We start from the raw sequence: 23,058 nt of genomic DNA on the forward strand, positions 1-23,058 counted from the left end.
TCCAAAGCTGTTTTGGCTATCATAATTGCTAGGTGCTAAGACATGGAGGCCAATGATGAGGTCTGATATGGAACCATTTCCCAAAGGGAACCACCAGCTCCCTGCTGGAAGGTTGATTCCACTGGATCCCTTCTATTTTGGAATGGAGAAGGCATTTTGCCATCAGGAATCCTAGATATGGATTGGCCTCTTAGTCCACAATGTTCTTCTAGCATTCTGTTATGGGTTGAATTATGTCTCTCAAAAGATATGTTGAAGTCCTAATCCTCAATACCACTGAGTGTGACTTTATCTGGAAATACAGTCACTGCAGATATAATTAGTTAAAATGAAGTCATACTGGAGTAAGGTTGGCCCTTAATTCAATTTGACTGTGTCCTCATAAGAAGATTATATGAGACATGGTGGGGGCAAGTGTCATATGACAACAGAGGCAGAGATTTTAGTTCTGTAGTGCAAATCAAGAACTCCAAAGATTGTCACTGAAATCAGAAGCTAAAAGCATGGAACAGATTCTGTCCTAAACTCTTGAGAGACCATGGTCCTGCCAACACTCGAACTTCAGACTACTAGCCTCTAGAACTGTGTGAGAATAAATTTCTGTTCCCTTAAGCCACCCCATTTGTACTTTGTTACAGTGACCCTAGGAAACTAATGCATATAATACATGCCCTTATTACTAGGCTTAATGAATGCTTTATCCACTGACATATTATACCACAAAATGTCACCCTCAACCAAGAAAGCCACTTTGTAATGAAACAAACACAGCAGTCATCATGCTCATGGAATTCATTAGTCTTACAACGTGTCCCATCATCTAGAAGCAGATGGCCTATTGAAGGCTCAGCTATGGCACCAGCTGAGGAGGGGGGAGATTGGGGTATTTAAACAAGTGACCAGTATATAATAACGTCCCCCCACTTCACACCACAGCCAGGTCCAGGAAACAAGGATGGAAGTGGGCATGGCCTCTCAATTTTAAGCCTATATTCTCTATGCTGAAGAATTTGCTTCTTGTTACTTTACCCTTGGGTTTCACAAATTTGGAATTATGAATTCCTAAGAAAATAATATTTCTAACTGAGAACAAAGTCACAATTCCATTACTTTGGAAGCTAAGTCTACCTTCTATTAATTTGGAGCTCTTATGCCACTGAATTAACGTGCAGAAAGGTGGCTAGGAGTACTACTGGGGTTCCAAAGAAAATACTACTTCTGATAACGAAGTCACAATTCCATTACTTTGACAGCTAAGTCTACCTTCTATTAATTTGGGGCTCTTATGCCACTGAATTGATGTGCAGAAAGGTGGCTAGTTCTGGCCAGCAGCTATGGGCAGTGAGAAACCACAGAGAAATTATATAGTTCCCTATCTTCATACCACAAGCTTGGCCTCACCAATACAGCATTCGAACCAAAACTGACCAAATACCTCTTGGTTTTCAGAGAAAAGATTGAAATCTACTGAGAAAAAAAATGCAGAGAGAGATAGAAAATTCGTAACTGTTGAAAATAAAGCTCAACTTATTTGACCCTTAAAACATCCTGGCATAAGATAATAAACATCAACTGTACACGGGTAAATCTGGGAATGTTACCAAAAATTGAAAAAGTAAAGTGAATTAAAAATAATAAACTTTCATTTAGAAAAACAACTTCTTAATTCAATGTTTCTCAAATTTGAATAATGTATGGAATTTCTTTGAGGGAAAATATTAGAAAAACAAATATTACTCATTTTACTAACATTACTTACATATGCACTAATATAAAAAGGGGTATAAAGTCCTTCTACATATAGCTCTTATACAGTTAAAATACCTAGGCAATTTTATAAGTTAAATTATAGGAAAATGACAAAACCAATGAAATTATATTTTAAAATATCAAATTAGTGTGACAATGTAGGTATTTGTTTAATTTGTTTATTTGCTTAGGTTTAAAGAAAATCAGTAAGGTTAGTAAGGTTAGTTTAATGGAAAACACACCCACATAGATGCTGGGTTTTGTCATTGTTAATGTTACTTATTTTTAGACAATTCTCTTTACACATTGGTGAGTCATTCTGATTAACCAATAAATTTAATAAAGCACTACCAGTTACTTTTTTTTTTTTTTTTTTTTTTTTGGAGACAGAGTCTTACTCTGTCACCCAGGCTGAAATGTAGTGACACTATCTTGGCTTACTGCAACCTCTGCTTCCCAGGTTCAAATGATTCTCATGCCTCAGCCTCCCAAGTAGCTGGGATTACAGGTGCACTCCACCAGTCCCAGATAATTTTTGTGTTTTTTATAGAGATGGGGTTTCACCATTTTGGCCAGGCTGATCTTGAACTCCTGATTTCAAGTGATCTACCCACCTCAGCTTCCCAAAGTGCTAGGATTACAGACCTGAGCCACTGTGCCCAGCCAACAAGTTACAAAATTGATGACAATATCTCAATATCATTTAACAAAAAAAGTCTTCATTGTGGATTTAACGATACTGACTGCCAGCGTGGCCAACTTGTTAACTGCAGAAACAGGACCCATGAAACCCTGGTTCACAGTAGGAACATGGAACAGCTACAATGCAAGCTATTCTGACTTAGACATACATAGACTAGGGGTAGGCTCTATCTCACTGTAGAGTCATTTGGATACAAGGAACAGAACCAATTCAACTTGGCTTCAGCACAAGGGGCTCTACCTCTGTTCTCTTCATAGAGGAAGGGATGTTAGAATCAAGAGCTGAAAAGTTATTAAGATTTAAGGCAACTATTCCATCTCTTTCTTCTCAATCTCTCTCTCCATCTCTCCTCTCTCTCCTTCTCCGTAAGTCTAACTGTCTCTATGTGTTTCCCCATTTCTGTGTGTGTCTGTCTCTCTTTCCCCCACTGCTCTTTGTTTGTTCTTGTCTCTACCTATCATGCCACAAGGTTTTACCTCTCCTTCTAGCTTCATATCTCTGTTGTTTTCCTTCCATGTTGTCCAAATGCATCTAGCCATTTACACGTGAGTCCATGGCTGCTACTTCCACTGCCTTAACATTCTTTATAAATTCAAATGGTTGATCAGTCTCTATGAGAAGGACAGTGGAGTTATGAAAACATATCTATTTATGAGTGTAATAAGGGCCCAAAATGTCAGTTTTTCCTAACGACTATTTATTAGGGTACTTGAAATATCTCATTGATTTTGACTTTAAAGAGAGTATCCAAAAACTGACACAGGAAATTATAGTACAAAACAAAAATAAAAGACATTTAAATACATAAAAAGAGCCCCTGACATCTCCTACAGAGAGGCAAGTGGTCCAAACTTCAAGGACTATTGTACCATCCTACCAGGAGAACACTCCTGATGATACTTACTTGAGGCACTTAAAAGGAGGACTGGAAATAAGACTTTGGATGTAAAGCCCAGCCAAAGAATAAGCGATTTATTCCCAACACTTTTTATGGGAAAGGAGCATGGGTAGAAAGAATATCTACTCCTTAAAAATTAAAAATGATATTATAAAATCCTTTTAAGATCATTGTCTTCTGTAACACTGTTATTTACACACAGAAGTACTATAATTATTTCAAAAATATAAAAAAATGTTTAAAGTGAAGTTATATCCTCATTAAAAAGTAATATTTATTAGACATAGGCAAAATGGGTATAGAGTTTAGGCACAGAGATTATAATACTAAAGAGAGCAAAATGGGATTAAAATTTCTAAGAGAAACATAAGCTTAAAGCTAAGCTTTAACAAGGACATTGAAAACCTGAGGATGAGTGGGGCTGTACGAATGAGGCACATCCTCCTGGAAACCTAGACTTGGTCTCTCTAAAAATGAGATGGACAGTCTGGGAGAAAAGGTCAAATAAATATATGCAAAGGGCAGGAGTGGGAGAAGGAAGAAAAGCTGAAATGGGGGCACAGAGAGAGGTCAGGGCTTTCATTCAGTGTTGACTAAGATGCTTGAGGAGTGGAGAGTTGCATGGCACAGTAATACGAGTTTCTGAAGAAGTTTCAAGAGATGAGAGATCATGATTAAGGCAGCAAATTTGGTGAATTAGTTTAACAACAGCATATGGCATAAATTGAATGATGGAGTGGATGGGGATTATAACTGTAAGGTTTATTGCCGAGGTAAAGTGAGGAAACTGAGGCAAGTATAAGAAAATGAGAAGCTAATTTATTCAGCTCCTGGGCGAGGTTCTGTGGTCGAGAGAGGGGCCAAAGAAGTCGACGCCCGGCTGTTTAGGTCATGGGGTTTTATGGGGAGGGACGGCAATTGATTGGCTATTGGGGAACAAAGCAAAGGCAATTTTATTGGCTGTCAGGAAGCAGGAAGTGCCTGAAACTAGTTGCCATTGGTAGGCAGGCAGGACTTTAGGTAAGTGGGCCTTGATTGGCTGTTGGGGAAACAAAGTGAAGGCAATGTTACTGGCTATTAAGAAGCAGGAAATGCCTGGAGCTGGCGGTTATGGGAAGGTGGGAGAGACCTTAGGCCTTGATTGACTGTTGCAGAAACAAAGTGAAGGCAATCTTAATGGCTATTAAGAAGCGGGAAATACCTGGAGCTAGTGGTTATGGGTAGGCGGGCCTCCCCGGGGCATACAGAACAGACTGCAACTAGGCAGGGTCTAATGGGGCTTCTTTAAAAAATTTTTTCTGCTGGGTTTATCAACAGTGGGCTGGGAGTTGAATGCATAATTTAGTGCTGAATGTGGGCTTGGATCTGTTATGCGGAGGCGGGTGCGGGGAAGCCATGCGACAAGGCCAGATAATGAGCTTGGGTGATGACGCAGCTATCAGGCATGGAGAGAGATGGATGTGTCCGTTTAACCCTCTGCGAGGCGGCCGGTCTTACAATAACTTTATCCTGTTACAATCAGCATCTTGTTAACCAGCATTAGAACACACCTAAAGAGCCCAAGATCTATAAATCCACAGAGTGTCCACTCCTTCAGCATCACCTGACCTACCAAAGCTGATCTCGCACATCACATGGTCTTTACAATCAAAACTCTCCTCTCCTGAACTCTGACTGATTCCTGGTTCTTCCAAGAGGCCAGATCTTGGCGAAGTGGTTGATGAGAGACATTCACTGCACCTCATCTCCCATACCCTAAATAAAACTCTCCTCTGCTGCCAGTGTGAGAGAAACCCAAAATGAGTCTCAAATTTGCACAGGGATAAAAGTGTCAAAATGATTCCTTGGAGATCAGAAGGAAGAGAGATGATGGGTGCTACTAGGCATTGCAGGGAGGGGATAATGGGAAACAGCACCTTGAAGTGATATGGGAGGGTGGAGGAATGAGAATCATCATGGGAAAAAGCAATAGGGAGAGTAAGACATACACATGAGGAACAGTTGAGAAAACGAAAAGAAATAAATCAAAGAGTCAGAGGAGGACAGAAATCCATCAAAGAAAGAAAAGTAGATACAAGGAAATTAGCAGAAAACAAAGCATGTAAACTGAGGGAAATAACAAGAAGAGAATATGGACTATGCTTGCTTTTGGCCATCTCAATAATAACTAGTATTAGGACTGAACATCCATATTCCATCTGGCTCATCAGCAAAACGTAAATAATAATTTAAAGAGAATGAGAGCAGCAAAAGCTTCTGCAGAGAAACCAAAGACAAGATTTTGAATGATTTTGGAATTATGCTTCCTCTTTACTAATCAATAAAAAGGCATCAAAATATTTGTTCTATTAAAATTACACAATCATATAATTTGCTTACATTGAAAATGATCTACATTCTGAGATATATGGCTTTATGTCGATTAATAAGCTATCCTCCCACATGTGACCAATAATTAGCCTCCTAGCCCTAAAGCTTCATACCAGTGTAACATAAATGATTTATCATTGTTCTAAGTGCAAGAAATCACAAGGCTATTAAAAGAATTAATAATCTCACAGTGTTATAAATCCGAGTCTTCTACCTTCTCATTAAATAAAAACGCAATGGCTGACTGCAGAGTGCTTCATAAGAGCTATGAGAAAAAAAACTTGAAGTCTATGATCTTGTTTTCTCTGACACAAAGTGCAAATAAGAAGAATGATGAAAGTTTCTCGAGAACCATATGTATTCTTTGTTATGTCATTTCTCTCTTACCTTAAGTGCTGTCTCAGGTGGATTACATTCCTGGGTTATGCTCTAACTTGTGTGAGTGTCTTACAGGTAAGATCTGATGAGTCCTTCTTATACTATTCAAAATGTATCTATAAGAAATGGAATGCTGAAAGCATTTTATATCCCTATCATTGTCACTGATAGTACCATATGGATACTGAATAATCATTAAAAAGCTTAGAGCTACGTTTGCTTGAAGAGCCCAGATGAGACTCTGTCTACAAAACTGTTGACAGCTTTTACAAGGTTATTTCTTATTTTCTTTTTATTTTATTTCGTTTGACTACTTAATATAAGAGTTGGAAACTTCTAGAAGAGTCCTGCGGCAATGAGAAGATTAATGGTTTTCAGATTTTTGTTCCTATCTTTTAAAAAAATCCATACAAGTAAAAATTTGATTGATTTGAAGTGCAACAGTTCATCATATCCTCAAAGATACTGTGATGCTCAGGGCGGCCAGCTAGGCAGAGGGCCAGAGAGGCATCCAGGCAGCAAAAGAACACACACTACTGCTCCTGAGTGACTTTTATGTGATAGTTCCCATTTTTTCTGCTCAATCGTTTTCATCAGAAATACCAGAATGAAGATTTTGTTTTATTTTGGTTATATTGCTATGGAATATTTCATATTGGTATGAAATGCTCATTGTAGAAAAATTGAAACAGAGAGATGAGCAAATACAATAAAATATAAGCAAGCCATAAACTCACCACCCCAATTAATGATCACACTAACTTTTTGGTAAATTCTTTTTCTGCCAGAATGTTTTCTTTGCATACAAATTTTTAAACAAATATGTTTTTTGTATTACTTGGTAAACTACTTTTTAAACTCAATAAGATATATTCCATGACAAATATATTCCATGTGAAAAAATATTATTTCTATACTTTAATGGCTAATAGTTATACATCATATAACATACATAGATATCTAGACAAACAATCAGACATTAAGTTGACAGTATAATTAAAAAAATAAAAGAACATAGCATTAGCAATCTAGGGCTTTCAGAGAATGAGTTACTTCAGATAAATAAATTAGCAATCAACTAATACTGGAAATTATATTAAGCAGATAGTTACAGAGATCTCACCACAAGTTTGTCTTGATCTCAGTAAAAGAGACAGATATTTAAATGGATAACAAAGAGATCCTGATCTAAAGGAACCACATTTGTGGTTTTCTCCTTAAGATATTATACCCTATCCCCTTTTATTTTACTTTTCTTTTTCTTTTTCTTTTTTTTTTTTTTTTTTTTAAGAGATGATGCCTCGTTATCTTGCTCAGGCTGGTCTCAAATTCCTGAGCTGAAATGATCTGCCCACCTCAGCCTGCCAATGCTGAGGAGCCACCATGCCTGGCAGCCATCTCATTTTAAATAATAATTTAACCATTTCTCAATGAACTATAACCATTGACTATTATCCCATGTATCAATAGTCAGTCTGCTTTTTTATTTTGGGCTCAACACTCATTGTCACTGCTCAATAACTGCCCAATAACTTTCTGGTTGTTTTTCCTAACTCCAATTTATCATGGGCCGAGAAGCTGAATATCTAAGTTTATTAATGAATGCATATTAAACAAGGCCCAATAAATCTATGAGGGAAATATTTGAGTCAGTAAATAACATCCATTGTTTTTATATAGCATTTTTACTTACATTAACTTACATGATATTCATAAAAACTGTAGGCAATTACTAGATACTTTATGCTTTTACAGAAAAGAAAACCAAGACTTGGAGAAACGAAATAATGTATTCAATGTTACCTGGCTATAAAATTGTAGCAAGGGCTCAAACCCAATTCTTATTCCAAATTTGACTCTAAAAACTTTCCTAAAAGCAACTTCAGGTTTTTTTCTTGCTTCTGGGTGAAAAAAAAATTATAATCCAGGGTAAAGTTTTCTAAAACATGTTTTATCAAACACAAATTATACAAGGTATAAGTATTACGCAATAAAAGAGGAAAACACTGAACCAAACAAACATTGCAAGACTCCTCAGTAATTGTAATATGCTAATGTGCTTCATAAATCTCCAAAAGCAGCATTTTCATAATTGCTTGGACCTCCAAGATAATCCTCTGTAACAGCACACCTCTTCAGACTTCTAAGAAGTATATTATGGAAGATACTGTCCTATTGTGGGCTGGGGGGAAAGGGAAGCTTGCCAGATGAAAGAAGTGAGGTTTGATCATCAGTCTTTGCATTTACCTCTCATTTACAATTTATTAATAGAACAGAGATTAAAATGTAGATTCTGGAAAACTTGATGTTTAAGTGAATGATTTTCTTTTGATAATATAGAAAATTACTTCTAATAAAAAGAATAGATAAATCTTTCAGAAGTAGCTACAGAATACTCCTGGTGAGCTATTGTTCACATTTAATCAGATGAAAGTGTAAATTCATGGAACACTTGGATATAAAATGGAAATTCTTAGGCTGGATTTGTAATGAAATCATATAATGTGACTGACTGTAACACTGTTATACCAGAACCTTCCACTGTCCTGATATCTCAGTGAACTCTTGTAACACAAAATTTCCATCTCATACTTTATTAATGACAGAGACTAAAGAATTCTCAATGTAATTCAATGTTTTTCATCTTTACAAGTTGCTTGCATACAATAAAAATATTTGAGAAATTCTTTAAAACTCAACAAATGACTTTTAATATAGCTAAATCTGTTCACAGTTGTTTTAATATATTTAAATGAAATACCACCATTTTGTAAAATAACAAAGAATTTCATTTTATAGCCTACAAATTGAGAAATTCCCCACCTTTAAAATGGTTCCCAGCTTGCCTTCTTGATATTCTGCATCATAGAAATCCTACTTTTGGCAACATGTTGCCATCATGGTCTGTGAGTGAGAATTTTGCTAGGCGTTTTATATTTATTATCTTATTTAACACTTAAAACAGCCTAACAAAGTGAGTACACTAAAAATAATCTCCAATATTCTAGATAATAAAACAGATTCCAAAGGAGGCACAGCTAGGATTGAATGCCAGTCTCCTGACTACAATGCTCCTTTACTTAACCCACTGTTCTCTGTGATACTTAGTTATTTCATACATGTTCCTATTTAAATCATTTTAGTAGTCATGGAAGGCTTAAAGGAAAGATACGTTCGCAATAAGATGCCCCTATTTCATTAGCAAGCTTCTGGGTACTATAAAATATCACTACATTCAGTTGACTGATAACTAACCTCCACTCTTCAATTGGAGGTCAGAAGACCATAATCTCATGATATCTTCTCCCTTTTTGAAATTTCTGCTGTCTCATCAAGGTCTTTACAAATGAAACTTAAATTTGATTAACTGTAGTATAAGCTAAACACCAAATGAAAATCAACGAGGCATATATGCATGGCAAAGGAAGGCAGCTCTAAAACTCAACACAGCTTCACCAGAAAGCTGGTGGATATTCAATTTGTAATTTAGGTTTTTGTATAAAGTAATTTTAATTCCAAAGCTGATAAAAGGGAGAGGGAATCATATAATTAATTTGGCCTAGAGTACAGGAGAAGTTGGAAGTGATATGATTAAAGGAGCCTAGAAGGGCATCCTATTAATCAACCAAAAATTATTTATTAAATATTTACCATCACCACCATTATGCCATAATGTTTAGAATCCCAGCCCTTGAGTTATCAATTGTGGTTAAAACACCAAGAATAAGTATATCTTAATGTGAATATATATGTTACCTGGAGAGAAAATGGCATTAACTCTTTGGCAATCACTGTTACAGTAGTATTAATATAATACAGAACCCAAAGAGAATAGAATAAAATATTGGTTAACTATGACTGATTCTGGAAAGGTCACATCAGTAAAGTGGAGCCCTATGAAACCAAAGATATACCAGAACTGTGGGGCTTAGTTCTAGAAGGTTGCATCCATGTCCTAGATATGTACTAGATACTTAAAAAATGAAATAAAAGATAGTGTTGAGAGAGAATATTGGAGCCAAGACCCCAAGCTTATATACAACTCATGAGAGCTTTTTTTTTTTTTTTTTTTTTTTTTTTTTTTTGTCCCCCAATTGTCTATGATAGCAGGTGACTTATGTATACTGTGAAATGCATAATGCATTCTGGCATCTGAAGCTGAGCCCCACAAGGAGAAAAATGTCCCTCCCTATTCAATGGAGGAAAAGGTCACAGAGGTATATTACATAAAACTAGTTTATACATAAGCAGAACTCCTGTTCTAAGACAATTACAAAAGGACTTACATGGATTTTCTGGTATCCTCTCCTCTACAGGAGCATTCATCTCCCAACACAGCATGTTCTCTATCCTGTGGTTCAACTGGCTCTCCAAAGGGAAAAAGAAAGTTTCATATAACCATTACTGCTTTAAGAGCATATAGTGACAAATTTGGAAAAATAATGATAATATATACAATAATCTTCACTGTAAATTCCATACCACTAACTTCAGTGTGACTTTCTGTTTCCTACAGTATAGTAATAGTGGATTTCACTATCAATTTCTTTTTCATTCTATTCTCAACCATAGGACCACCAAATCAGACTATGTATAAATGTTTAATTACCATATGATTAGAAAAAATTCACTGAGATCATTGACAAATTAGTATAGTTCTGATATAAATGTTTTTTACTATTTTCTTTTACATTAAAGAGTGAGACTAAAATGAAACAACAAAGACATAGGTCAGATTTCACTGAGCTTTTGATGATGTCTGCAACTTCTTTGCTGAATTATATAATAGTTTTTAAATATTAGAAGAGGGGGACGGATCCAAGACAGCCAATTAGGAGCAGCTCAGGATTGCAGCTCCCAGCAAAGTGCAGAGGGTAAGTGGATGCTGCATTTCCAAATGGATTTTTATTGCCCACAGACAAGGAGATTCCCAAAGAGAGAAGCCCCATGGGTCACCAGCACAGCTGTTTTCACTGACACAGCTGTTCTGGCTGGTGCCCCGGCATAGCGGTTCTCCGTAAAAAATACACAAGTCCAGGCACCATTTTAGCTGGCAATTGGAGCTCCTGGGAGACAGAGTCACCCATTCAACTGATTAAAAAGGGGACTGAAACAGGGAGCAAGGCCAGGAGATTCCCGGGCAAAAAAGCACCATGAATCTCAGCACGGCTGTTTCAGCCAGTGCAGGCACAGTGGGTCGCCACATGGGAAATCACACAGATTCCAGCACCTTTTCAAAAGGCAACTGCAACACCTGGGAGACAGAGTCAACCATTCAACTAAAAAAAAAGGGGGGGCTCTGAGGCAGGGAGCCAGGTGATCAGGCTCGGCTGGTCACACCACCATAAATAAACAGCAATCAGAAATGCTCTGGATTAAGAGTTTCACAGCAAGCACAGCTGAACCTGGGATGGTCCAGCTCTGTTGGGGAGGGACATCCGCAATTACCATGGCAGTCCACCACTATGGAGGCAGTTTGCCATTGCTGAGGCAGCCCGCCATTGCTGTGGCAGCCTGCCATCTCAGAGAGAGTCAACTGTTATAGAGGTGAGCCGCCATTGCTGAGGCAGTTCTAGCTATACCTACATAAACAGGACTGCAGGGAAGTTCACAGGGCAGCTGGGCGGAGCCCACAGCAGCTCAGCAAAGCCTCTGCAGGCAGACAATAACTAGGCTGCCTCCTCACTGGACAGGGAAGCCACGAAAAAAGGCAGCAGCATAATAGAAACTCATAAATAAAGGCCAAACTTCCCAGGACAGAGCATCTGGGGGAAAAAAAGGGGGGCGGGTTATGAGTTCTGCTGCAGCAGACTTAAACATACCTGCCCAGCAGCTCTGAATGAACAATGGAGCTCATAGCTCAGCAATTGAGCTCCTATAAAGGACAAACTGTCTCCTCAAGCAGCTCCCTGACCCCCATATATCCAAAGAGTCACCTCATAAAGGAGAGCTCAGACTGACATCTGGCAAGTGTCCTTCTGGGACAAAGACAGCAGAAGAAGAAACTGGCAGCAACCCTTACTGTTCTGCAGCTGCTACAGGGGATCCCCAGGCAAGCAGGGCCTGGAGTGGACCTCAGCAGTCCTACAGCAGAGGGGCCTGACTGGTAGAAGGAAAACTAAGAAACATAAAGAAATAACTTCATCATGAACAAATTGGACATCCACTCAGAGACCCAATCTGAAAGTCAACAACTACAAAGATGACAGGTGGATAAATCCACAAAGATGAGAAGAATCCAGTGCAAAATAACAAAAACACCCAAAACCATACTGCCTCTCCTTCTACAAGGGATCACAACTCCTCACCAGCAAGGGAATAAGGCCGGATGGAGAATGAGTGTGATGAACTGACAGAATCAGGCTTCTGAAGATGGTAATAGGAAACTTCTGTGAGCTAAAAGAACATGTTCTAACACAACGCAAAGAAACTAAGAACGTAGAAAAAAAGATTTGACGAAATGGTAATGAAAACAAACAACATAGAGTGGAATATAAGTGAATTGATGGAGCTAAAAACCACAACATGAGAACTTCACGAAGCATACACAAATTTCAACAGCTGAATTGACCAAGCAGAAGAAAGGATATCAGAGGTCAAAGATCAACTCAATGAAATGAAATGAGAAGGCAGGATTAGAGAAAAAAACGTAAAAAGTAATGAACAAAGTCTCCAAGACATATGGGACTATGTGAAAAGACCTAATCTATGTTTGATAGGTGTACCTGAATGTGATGAAGAGAATGAATCCAAGCTGGAAAATACTCTTCAGGATATTATCCAGGAAAACTTCCCCAACCTAGCAAGGCAGGCCAATATTCAAATCCAGGAAATACAGAGAGCACCACAAAGATATTCCTCAAGAAGAGCAACCCCAAGGCACATAATTGTCAGATTCACCAGGGCTGAAATGAAGGAGAAAATGATAAGGGCAGCCAGAGAGAAAGATCGGGTTACCCACAAAGGGAATCCCATCAGACTCACAGCAGATCTCTCAGCAGAACTCCTACAAGCCAGAAGAGAGTGGGGGCCAATATTCAACATCCTTAAAGAAAAGAACTTTCAACCCAGAATTTCACATCCAGCCAAACTAAGCTTCATAAGTGAAGGAAAAATAAAATCCTTTATGAACAAGCAAGTACTCAGAGATTTCATTACCACCAGGCTTGCCTTACAAGAGCTCCTGAAAGAGGCACTAAACATAGAAAGGAACCACCAGTACCAGCCACTCCAAAAACATACCAAATGGTAAAGAGCATCAACACAATGAAGAAACTGCATCAACTACAGCTAGTGCTCGACTTACGACCACAGTCGGGACCACGGAACGGTCATAACATGATTTGGTCATACGTTGAGTAGGCTATATGTACAGTTGAAATGGTGCACACGGAGATAGTATGCTGCCAGAAGCTGGTCTGCACTGTCGTATGCCCAGCTGGGCAAGTTTGCGCTGCCAGACGCGGTGCAGTCATGGCTAGTGATTGTGGTCGTAAAGTCAAATGGTCATAAGTTTCATAGGTCGTAAGTCGATCAATGCCTGTAATGGGTGAAACAGCCAGCTAGCATCAAAATGACAGGATCAAATTCACACATAACAATATTAACCCTAAATGTAAATAGGCTGAGTGTCCCAATCAAAAGACACAGACTGGCAAATTGGATAAAAAGCCAAAACCCATCTGTGTGCTGTATCCAGGAAACCCATCTCACACGCAAGGATACACAAAGGCTCAAAATTAAGGGATGGACGAAGATTTACCAAGGAAATAGAGAGAGAGGAAAAAAAAGCAGGAGTTGCAATTCTCATCTCTGATAAAATAGACTTTAAACCAACAAAGATCAAAAGAGACAAAGAAGGACATTATATAATGGTAAAAGGATAAATGCAACAAGAAGAGCTAATGATCCTAAATATATACGCACCCAATACAGGAGCACCCAGATACATAAGGCAAGTTCTTAATGACTTACAAAGAGAGTTAGACTCCCACACAATAATAGTGGGAGACTTTAACACCCCATTGTCAATATTAGACAGATCAACGAGACAGAAAATTAACAAGGATATCCAGAACTTGAACTCTGACCTGGACCAAGCAAACCTAATAGACATTTACAGAACTCTCTACCCCAAATCCACAGAATATACATTCTTCTCAGCACATCACACCTACTCTAAAATTGACCACATAATTGGAAGTAAATCACTCTTTAGCAAATGTAAAAGAACGGAAATCATAACAGTCTCTCAGACCACAGTGCAATGAAGGTAGAATTCAGAATTGAGAAACTAACTCAGAACTGCACAGTCTCATGGGAACTGAACAACTGGCTCTTGAATGTTGACTGCATAAACAATAAAAGGAAGGCAGAAATAAAGATGTTCTTTAAAATCAACGAGAACAAGGACACAACATATCAGAATCTCTGGGACACATTTAAAGCAGTGTCTAGAGGAAAATATATAGCAATAAATGCCTACATGAGAAGCAAGGAAAGATCTAAAATCAACACCCTATTGTCAAAATTGAAAGAGCTAGAGAAGCAAGATCAAGAAAACTCAAAACCTAGCAGAAGACAAGAAATAACTAAGATCAGAGCAGAAATGAAGGAGGTAGAGATACAAAAACCCCTTCAAAAAATCAATAAATCCAGGAGCTGGTTTTTTTGAAAAGATCAACAAAATAGATAGAACACTAGCCAGATTAATAAAAAAGAAAAGAGAGAAGAATCAAATCGATGCAATAAAAAATGATTAAGGGGATACCACTACAAATTCCACATAAATACAAACCATCATCAGAGATTATTACAAACAACTCTATGCACATAAACTAGTAAACCTGGAAGAAATTGATAAATTCCTGGGAACTTGCATACTCCCAAGCCTAAACCAGGAAGAAGTCGAAACCCTGAATAGACCAATAACAAGTTCTGAAGTTGAGGCAGCAATTAAGAGCCTACCACCCAACAAAAGCCCAGGTCCAGATGGGTTCACAGCCGAATTCTATCAGACATACAAGGAGGAGCAGATACCATTCCTTCTGAAACCATTCCAAACAATCCAAAAAGACGGAATCCTTCCAAATCATTTTATGAGACCTACATCATCCTGACACCAAAATCCAGCAGAGACTCAGCAAGAAAAGAAAACTTCAGGCTAATATCCATGATGAACATAGATGCAAAAATCTTCAATAAAATATGGGCACGCTGATTGCAACAGCACCTCAAAAAGCTTATCCACCATGATCAAGTAGACTTCATCCCGGGGATGCACGGCTGATTCAACATATGCAAGTCTGTAAACATAATTCACCACATAAACAGAACCAAAGACAAAAACCACATGATTATCTCAATTGATGCAGAGGCCACTGACAAAATTCAACAGCCCTTTATGCTAAAAACCTTCAATAAACTATGTATTGATGGAACGTATCTCAAAATAATAAAAGCTATTTATGACAAGCCAACAGCCAATATTATACTGAATGGGCAAAAACTGGAAGCATTCCCTTTGAAATCTGGCACCAGATAAGGATGCCCTCTCTCACCTCTCCTATTCAATATAGTATTGGAACTTCTAGCTAGAGCAATCAGGCAAGAAAAAGAAATAAAGGGTATTCAATTAGGAAAGGAGGAAGTCAAATTGTCTATATTTGCAGACAGCATGATTGTATATCTAGAAGACCCCATCGTCTCAGCCCCAAATCTCCTGAAACTAATAAGCAACATCAGCAAAGTCTCAGGATAGAAAATCAATGTGCAAAAATCACAAGCATTCCTATATACCAATAACATACTTAAAGAGAGCCAAATCAAGAACGAACTGCCATTCACAGTTGCTACAGAGAGAATAAAATATCTAGGAATACAAATAACATGAAACGTAAAGGACCTCTTCAAGGAGAACTACGAACCACTGCTCAATGAAATAAGAGAGGACACAAACAGATGGAGAAACATTTCATTTTCATGGTTAGGAAGAATCAATAGTGTGAAAATGGCCATACTGCCCAAAGTAATTTATAGATTCAACACTATCCCCATCAAGCTACCAATGACCTTCTTCACAGAACTAGAAAAAAACACCTTAAACTTCATATTGTACCAAAAGAGATCCCACATAGCCAAGTCAAATCTAAGCAAAAAAAAAAAAAAAAAAAAAAAAAAAAAAAAAAAAAAAAACAAAGTAGGAAGCATCACACTACCAGACTCCAAACTATACTACAAGGCTACAGTAATCAAAACAGCATGGTACTGGTACCAAAACAGAGACATAGACCAATGGAACAGAACAGAGGCCTCCGAGGCAACACAACACATCTACAACGATCCGATCTTTGACAAACCTGACAAAAACAAGCAATGGGGAAAGGAGTCCCTGTTTAATAAATGGTGTTGGGAAAACTGGCTAGCCATGTGCAGAAAGTAGAAACTGAACCCCTTCCTGATACCTTATACTAACATTAACTCCAGATGGATTAAAGACTTAAACATAAGACCTAACACCATAAAAACCCTAGAAGAAAATCTAGGCAAAACCACTCAGGACATAGGCATAGGCAAGGACTTCATGACCAAAAACACCAAAAGCATTGGCAACAAAAGCCAAAATAGACAAATGGGACCTAATCAAACTCCACAGCTTCTGCACGGCAAAAGAAACAGTCATTAGAGTGAATCAGCAACCAACAGAATGGGAAAAAATTTTTGCAATCTACCCATCTGACTAAGGGCTGATATCCAGAATCTACAAAGAACTAAAACAGATTTACAAGAAAAAAACAAACAAGCCCATTCAAAAGTGGGCAAAGGATATGAACAGACACTTTACAAAAGAAGTCATACATGAGGTGAACAAACATATGAAAAAATGCTCATCATCACTGGTCATTAGAGAAATGAAAATCAAAACTACATTGAGATACCATCTCACTCCAGTTAGAATGACGATCATTAAAAAATCTGGAGAGGATGCAAAGAAATAGGAACATTTTTACACTGTTGGTGGGAGTGTAAATTAGTTCAACCATTGTGGAAGACAGTGTGGCAATTCCTCAAGGACCTAGAGAATAGAAATTCCATTTGACCCAGCAATCCCATTACTGCGTATATATCCAAAGGATTATAAATCTTTATACTATGAGGACACATGCACGCGAATGTTCATTGCAGTACTGTTTACAATAGCAAAGACCTGGAATCAACCCAAATGCCCTTTGATGATAGACTGGACAGGGAAAATGTGGCATATATACACCATGGAATATTACACAGCCATCAAAAATGATGAGTTCGAGTCCTTTGTAGGGACATGGATGAACCTGGAAACCATCATTCTCAGCAAACTGACACAAGAACAGAAAATCAAACACCGCAAGTTCTCACTCATAGGTGGGTGTTGAACAATGAGAACACATGGACGCAGGGAGGGGAGCATCACACACTGAGGTCTGTCAGGGGGAAAAAGGGGAGAGATAGTGGGGGGTAGAGATTTGGGGAGAGATAGCATGGGGAGAAATGCCAGATATAGGTGATGCGGAGGAAGGCAGCAAATCACACTCTCATGTGTTTACTTATGCAACAATTTTGCATGTTCTTCACATGTACCCCCAAACCTAAAATGCAATTAAAAATAAATAAATAAATAATAATAAATAAATATTAAAAGAGTATTTTCTTCCATTTATGTGCTATTTCCAATGTAACAGCTACAAACAATACAATTTCAAGATTAATCCACATTGTTAATATTTTGTCGATAATTTTTAAGTCTAGATAAAAAGAAAACAATAATTTATGGCATTCATGACTTTTATAGTATTAATATTTTCATCATAATCAATTTCAAACTACCCACACTGGTCTGAGAAGAGTGGTATATCATTATAAGACATATGCATAATACATACAGACAAAATTGATAGAAATAACATCAATAGCATAGATAAGAGGAAAATGTAGTAAAACAGTTATGAAAGAACAAGCCTTCCGCATTTATTACCTTTGTTTTTAACATTATGTTCAATTTATTTATATAATTTAAGTTTATCAGCAAAATTACTGAAAGTCTGATGGTCAGTTCTTATGAGCTGACTAGTACACTTCCCCATATTAGTCTTTCTAGATATGTTTCCTCAGTTGCAGAATTATTTTAGAAATTCCTTACTACAATTTTTTTGGTTTTAAGATTCTCATTATTATTTCCTGAAATGAAATGCAATTTAAGAGATAACCAATGGATGTAAAGGAGGGTGGGCAATTATCCATTAAAGAGCAAACTATGCAACAGTGAAAGGAACACAGGATTTGGAGTCAGAAGACCAAGTCCTGGGCATAAGATTTAGTCCTATTATCTTAAATGTATCTTTTAAATTTTGACCTTCAGGATTTTTTCTGTAAAACACAACTAATAGCCACTGACTTTGCAGGGTTTTTTAATGAAAAATACATGAGAATAGCTGTGAACATTTTTACGATTAAAAATTACAATACAAAATAAATCATCTTATAATATGCTATTCTTCTACATGAGTATAACCTTTCAGAACTTTTTTTGATAGAGAAAAATAGTCATGTACTAGATTTTAGTTGCTACCTCATTACAACTCACAATTTGTGATTAAAGGCATCTTTTGTTTAAAAAAATCTTGTATGTTTTACAAAATAGGTGAATTTGCTTATAAATAGTTACTTTACGGGAGATATCAAGTATACTCAAGAAAGTCCAGGAATGACATTCAAGGGACCAGGATTTTACTCATTCAACAGAACTTGTGACATAATTTACAGTTTCTCTGAGGCTCCTTTTATCTTTAAACTGCAATGATTGAGCAAAATAATCTGATGTTCTTTCTAAGTCTAAATTCAACCCTAGTTTCTATACTACCTCATTAAAATTTTCTTCTAAATACTAGTACTTAAGTGGTGATTTATAAAGCTATCATTCCTAGCTTTTAGAGTCTCATTCTCATAATTAGCTCTCACATAGTGTGTTAGTACACACTGCCATAACAAAATACTGTAAACTGAATAGCTGATAAACAACAGAAATTAATTTTTCACAGCTCTGGAAGCTGAGAAGTCTAAGATCAAGGCACCAGCAGATTCTATGTCTAGTGAGAGCCTGCTTTGTGCTTTACAGTCAGTACCTTCTCACTGCATATTCACATGATGGAAGGGTTGGGTTCTCTCTTGGGCCTCTATTATAAAGGCACTAATCACAATCATGAGTGTTCTACTCCCCATGACCTAATCCCTCCCAAAGGCCCCACCACCTACTCCTATCACTTTGAAGGTTAGGATTTCAACATTGAATTTGGGGAGGACACCACACTCAGACCACAGCCTATAGTAACATGCTTGAAATAGCTCATTTCTTTATAGTGGAACATTCCACAGTTCCTTTGCTATTCTAGCTACACAGTGGTGCATATTCTGCTTTTTAGTCATAAGAATGAACAGAAAATGGACATGAAAACAGACAGAAACTTTTAAGAGCAAAATTTAAGAAGCCACTTTCTAAGATAAAAACATAAAACTTTTCTAAAGGTATAACACAAATGAAACACAAATTCTGGAGAAATAGGAAAAATTTTACACAGTTGATGGGAGTGTAAACTAGTTCAACCATTGTGGAAGACAGTGTGGTGATTCCTCAAGGACCTAGAAATAGAAATTCCATTTGACCCAGCAATCCCATTACTGGGTATATATCCAAAGGATTATTAATCTTTCTACTATAAGGACACATGCATACGAATGTTCATTGCAGCCCTGTTACAATAGCGAAGACCTGGAACCAACCCAAATGCCCATTGATGATAGACTGGACAGGGAAAATGTAGCATATATACACAATGGAATACTATGCAGCCATCGAAAACGATGAGTTTGTGTCCTTTGTAGGGACATGGATGAACCTGGGAACCATCATTCTCAGCAAACTGACACAAGAGCAGAAAATCAAACACCGCATGTTCTCACTTACAGGTGGGTGTTGAACAATGAGAACACATGGACACAGGGAGGGGAGCATCACACACTGGGGTCTGTTGGGGGAAAATAGGGGAGGGACAGTGAGGGGTGGGGAGGTAGGGAGAGATATTATGGGTGGAAATGCCAGATATAGGTGATGTGGAGGAAGGCAGCAAATCACACCGCCATGTGTGTACCTATGCAACAATCTTGCATATTCTTCACATGTACCCCCAAACCTAAAATGCAATTAGAAAAAAGATTTTTCTGGCCAGGCGCGGTGGCTCAAGCCTGTAATCCCAGCAGTTTGAGAGGCTGAGGCGGGCGGATCACGAGGTCAAGAGATCGAGACCATCCTGGTGAACATGGTGAAACCCAGTCTCTACTAAAAATACAAAAAATTAGCTGGGCATGGTGGCACGTGCCTGTAATCCCAGCTACTCAGGAGGCTGAGGCAGGAGAATTGCCTGAACCCAGGAGGCGGAGGTTGCGGTGAGCCGAGATCGCGCCATTGCACTCCAGCCTGGGTAACAAGAGCGAAACTCCGTCTCAATAAATAAATAAATAAATAAATAAATAAATAAACAAATAAATAAAAAAGAAAAAAGATTTTTCTATGCCTTAGTGTTGTGTCCTTAAGAAGATAACAAATCCAACAAGTAAAGAATGTTTAGAAACACTGTCTTTTTTTCCCTCTTTTTTTATTTTAATACCTAACACCAAGTGTAAGCTCTGATGCCCCACCTCTGACTGGTCCTTCGACTTGCTGCTTCCTCCTCATAGGCCTGTCCCTTAACCCCAGAGCTTCTGTACTCCAACTCCCTGGCCCATGACAGAATATGTGCTTCCAATTTAGGTAAAAATAAAATTACAGCCAATACACAACCTTCAATACAAGTAAGAATCGTTTTGCATACAAGGGAATATGACAACTGCCTTCCTGATACAGGGTCGGATGAAGAAGTGGAAATGCCTCCTGGGTAATTCCTGAGATGATGTGAGTCCTTTCTGGAACTTAGTTATTACACAGTAAAGAAGAGTAGTATGTTCTTTCTGAAATATTTTTCTTGGGAACTTAAAATATAAACCTCGACCACTGACAAGGTGGCATTTTTAGATTAAGCCATGGGAAATCTAGCATGATTTACAAATACAACAGTCTAAGAATAACAGCCTTTCTGCCATCCGTGATTGGCATCATTATTATAGACTCTATTATAATCTTATCTCGTTGTCAAAAAAAAGCTATTCATTCAGCAACTAAGCTCACGTCAAAGACCAGGCAGAGTTTACTTACTTGCAGGGGGAAAAAAAAACGCTTTTGAAAAACACAATCTCATTGCAAAGACAGAACCGAGAGTACCTATGACATGGTGTGAGGTGCTTATGATATAAAGTGGCAGCAAATGAACTCAGAACAGAAATACCAGCTGAGAAGGTGTTTAATCTTCAAGGTGTGAGGTATTATATTCTAGCACTCTCTCTGATATCAGACGTGCAGGGAAAAAACTATCTAAAACATATGAGAAAAAGTGCACGTGTGTCCCTTTGATGTCTGCGTTGGCAAAGCACCTCAGCGTTCATGTCCGGTCTTTAATAAAACAGCTGAAGTTCCTGGTTTGTAAATACAGAAAGCTAGGAGATTGCTCTGCAGTGTCTGTACACACACAAAAATGTAACTTCACTTCAATGGATGCCTTAAACCACTCATCTCAACATACACACACACACACACACACACACACACACACACACAAACACACCCCTTAGAGTTATTTTGTAGGGGATTCCATACCTGTTTCTACCACAGCCTTCAATTTTCAAATATTTTTTATTGTGTAAAACTAATGAATGTGAAGATCATGCAAGATTGTTGCATACCCCAAAACCTAAAATGCAAAAAAAAAAAACAAAACAAAACTAATGAATTCCTACAAACCCTTCAACACTCCTTTTTTGACCATGAAGGAGAGGCAGAATACAGCAGAATGTCCAAATTTAAATGTTGAGAGAAGTTGGAGTCTCTCTTTCCCATAAAGAAGAAACTGAAAGCCATAAGCACATTGATAATAAATCCAATATACGTCTCTGCACAAGGAAAGATCAATAAACTGCGTAACTAGTTTCTCGGGTAAGTCAGGGATAGACATAGTAGCATCAAGCAAAAACAAGAAAAAAAGGACAGATTTTGTCAATGATTCAGGCACTTCTGAAGTGTCCTGACCTCCAAATCCATAAAGGGAATAAGGGCTTGCCAGACACCCAGTGTGAAGAGGTTACTCTTAACACCAGAAAATTCAATCTTCATGTACTTGAATTGACCTTCCAGGTAGCTCATGCTGAGAACAACACAGCCCACAGTGTGCAGACAGCAAGTCCTCCACCCTCAGTAATGATGCTCACATGAGCTTCCATACTCCTCTGAACCTACTACCTCATGCCATCTCCTACCAATAACAGGTGAAACCCAGAAGACAGTGAAATGAATCTATGTTTTGTAAGCTGGTCTATTCCATTCATCCAAGACAGATATGTAGAATTTTAGGAACTAAGGATTAAAACAGAAATTTGAGATCACTTAATACCAACCCTACCCTATAAGAGAATTCCTTAAAGGGCTCTTCAGGTTGTGGTGGTGGTTCTTTGACCTCAGCACACTATATACATTGAGAACCTGCAGTTATTAATGATGGTCCAAATTTGGGCCACTGTAAAATTTAAGAAAATTTATCCTCCTTGAGCTGATATCTGGTTCTCTATATTTTATACCTGGAGATTCTGACTGATCTGAGAGAAAAAGAGAGAGACAAGATGCATTTTTTTAAGAGATCATATGTCAACTATTATAGTTTTTAGTTCTAAAAAGATTTTAATATTGATATCAAGTATACCAACACCCAATTTGTAGGACATGATACATTTTCTAGAAAATTATCAGTCTCTCAGTGTGGTGCCATTCATATTAACTATGATT

At 37.8% G+C, this 23,058-nt stretch overlaps 1 long non-coding RNA gene across 1 annotated transcript in view; it reads right to left on the bottom strand.

The window, feature by feature from the left end:
• LOC120363230 (uncharacterized) overlaps positions 1–23,058 on the bottom strand; it is a 186,821-nt gene that overhangs the window by 9,201 nt on the left and 154,562 nt on the right. The gene's annotated exons all lie outside the window — the stretch shown is intronic.

The sequence above is a fragment of the Saimiri boliviensis genome, chromosome 4 (assembly GCF_048565385.1).
Source record: "Saimiri boliviensis isolate mSaiBol1 chromosome 4, mSaiBol1.pri, whole genome shotgun sequence".
Classification (NCBI taxonomy): domain Eukaryota; kingdom Metazoa; phylum Chordata; class Mammalia; order Primates; family Cebidae; genus Saimiri; species Saimiri boliviensis.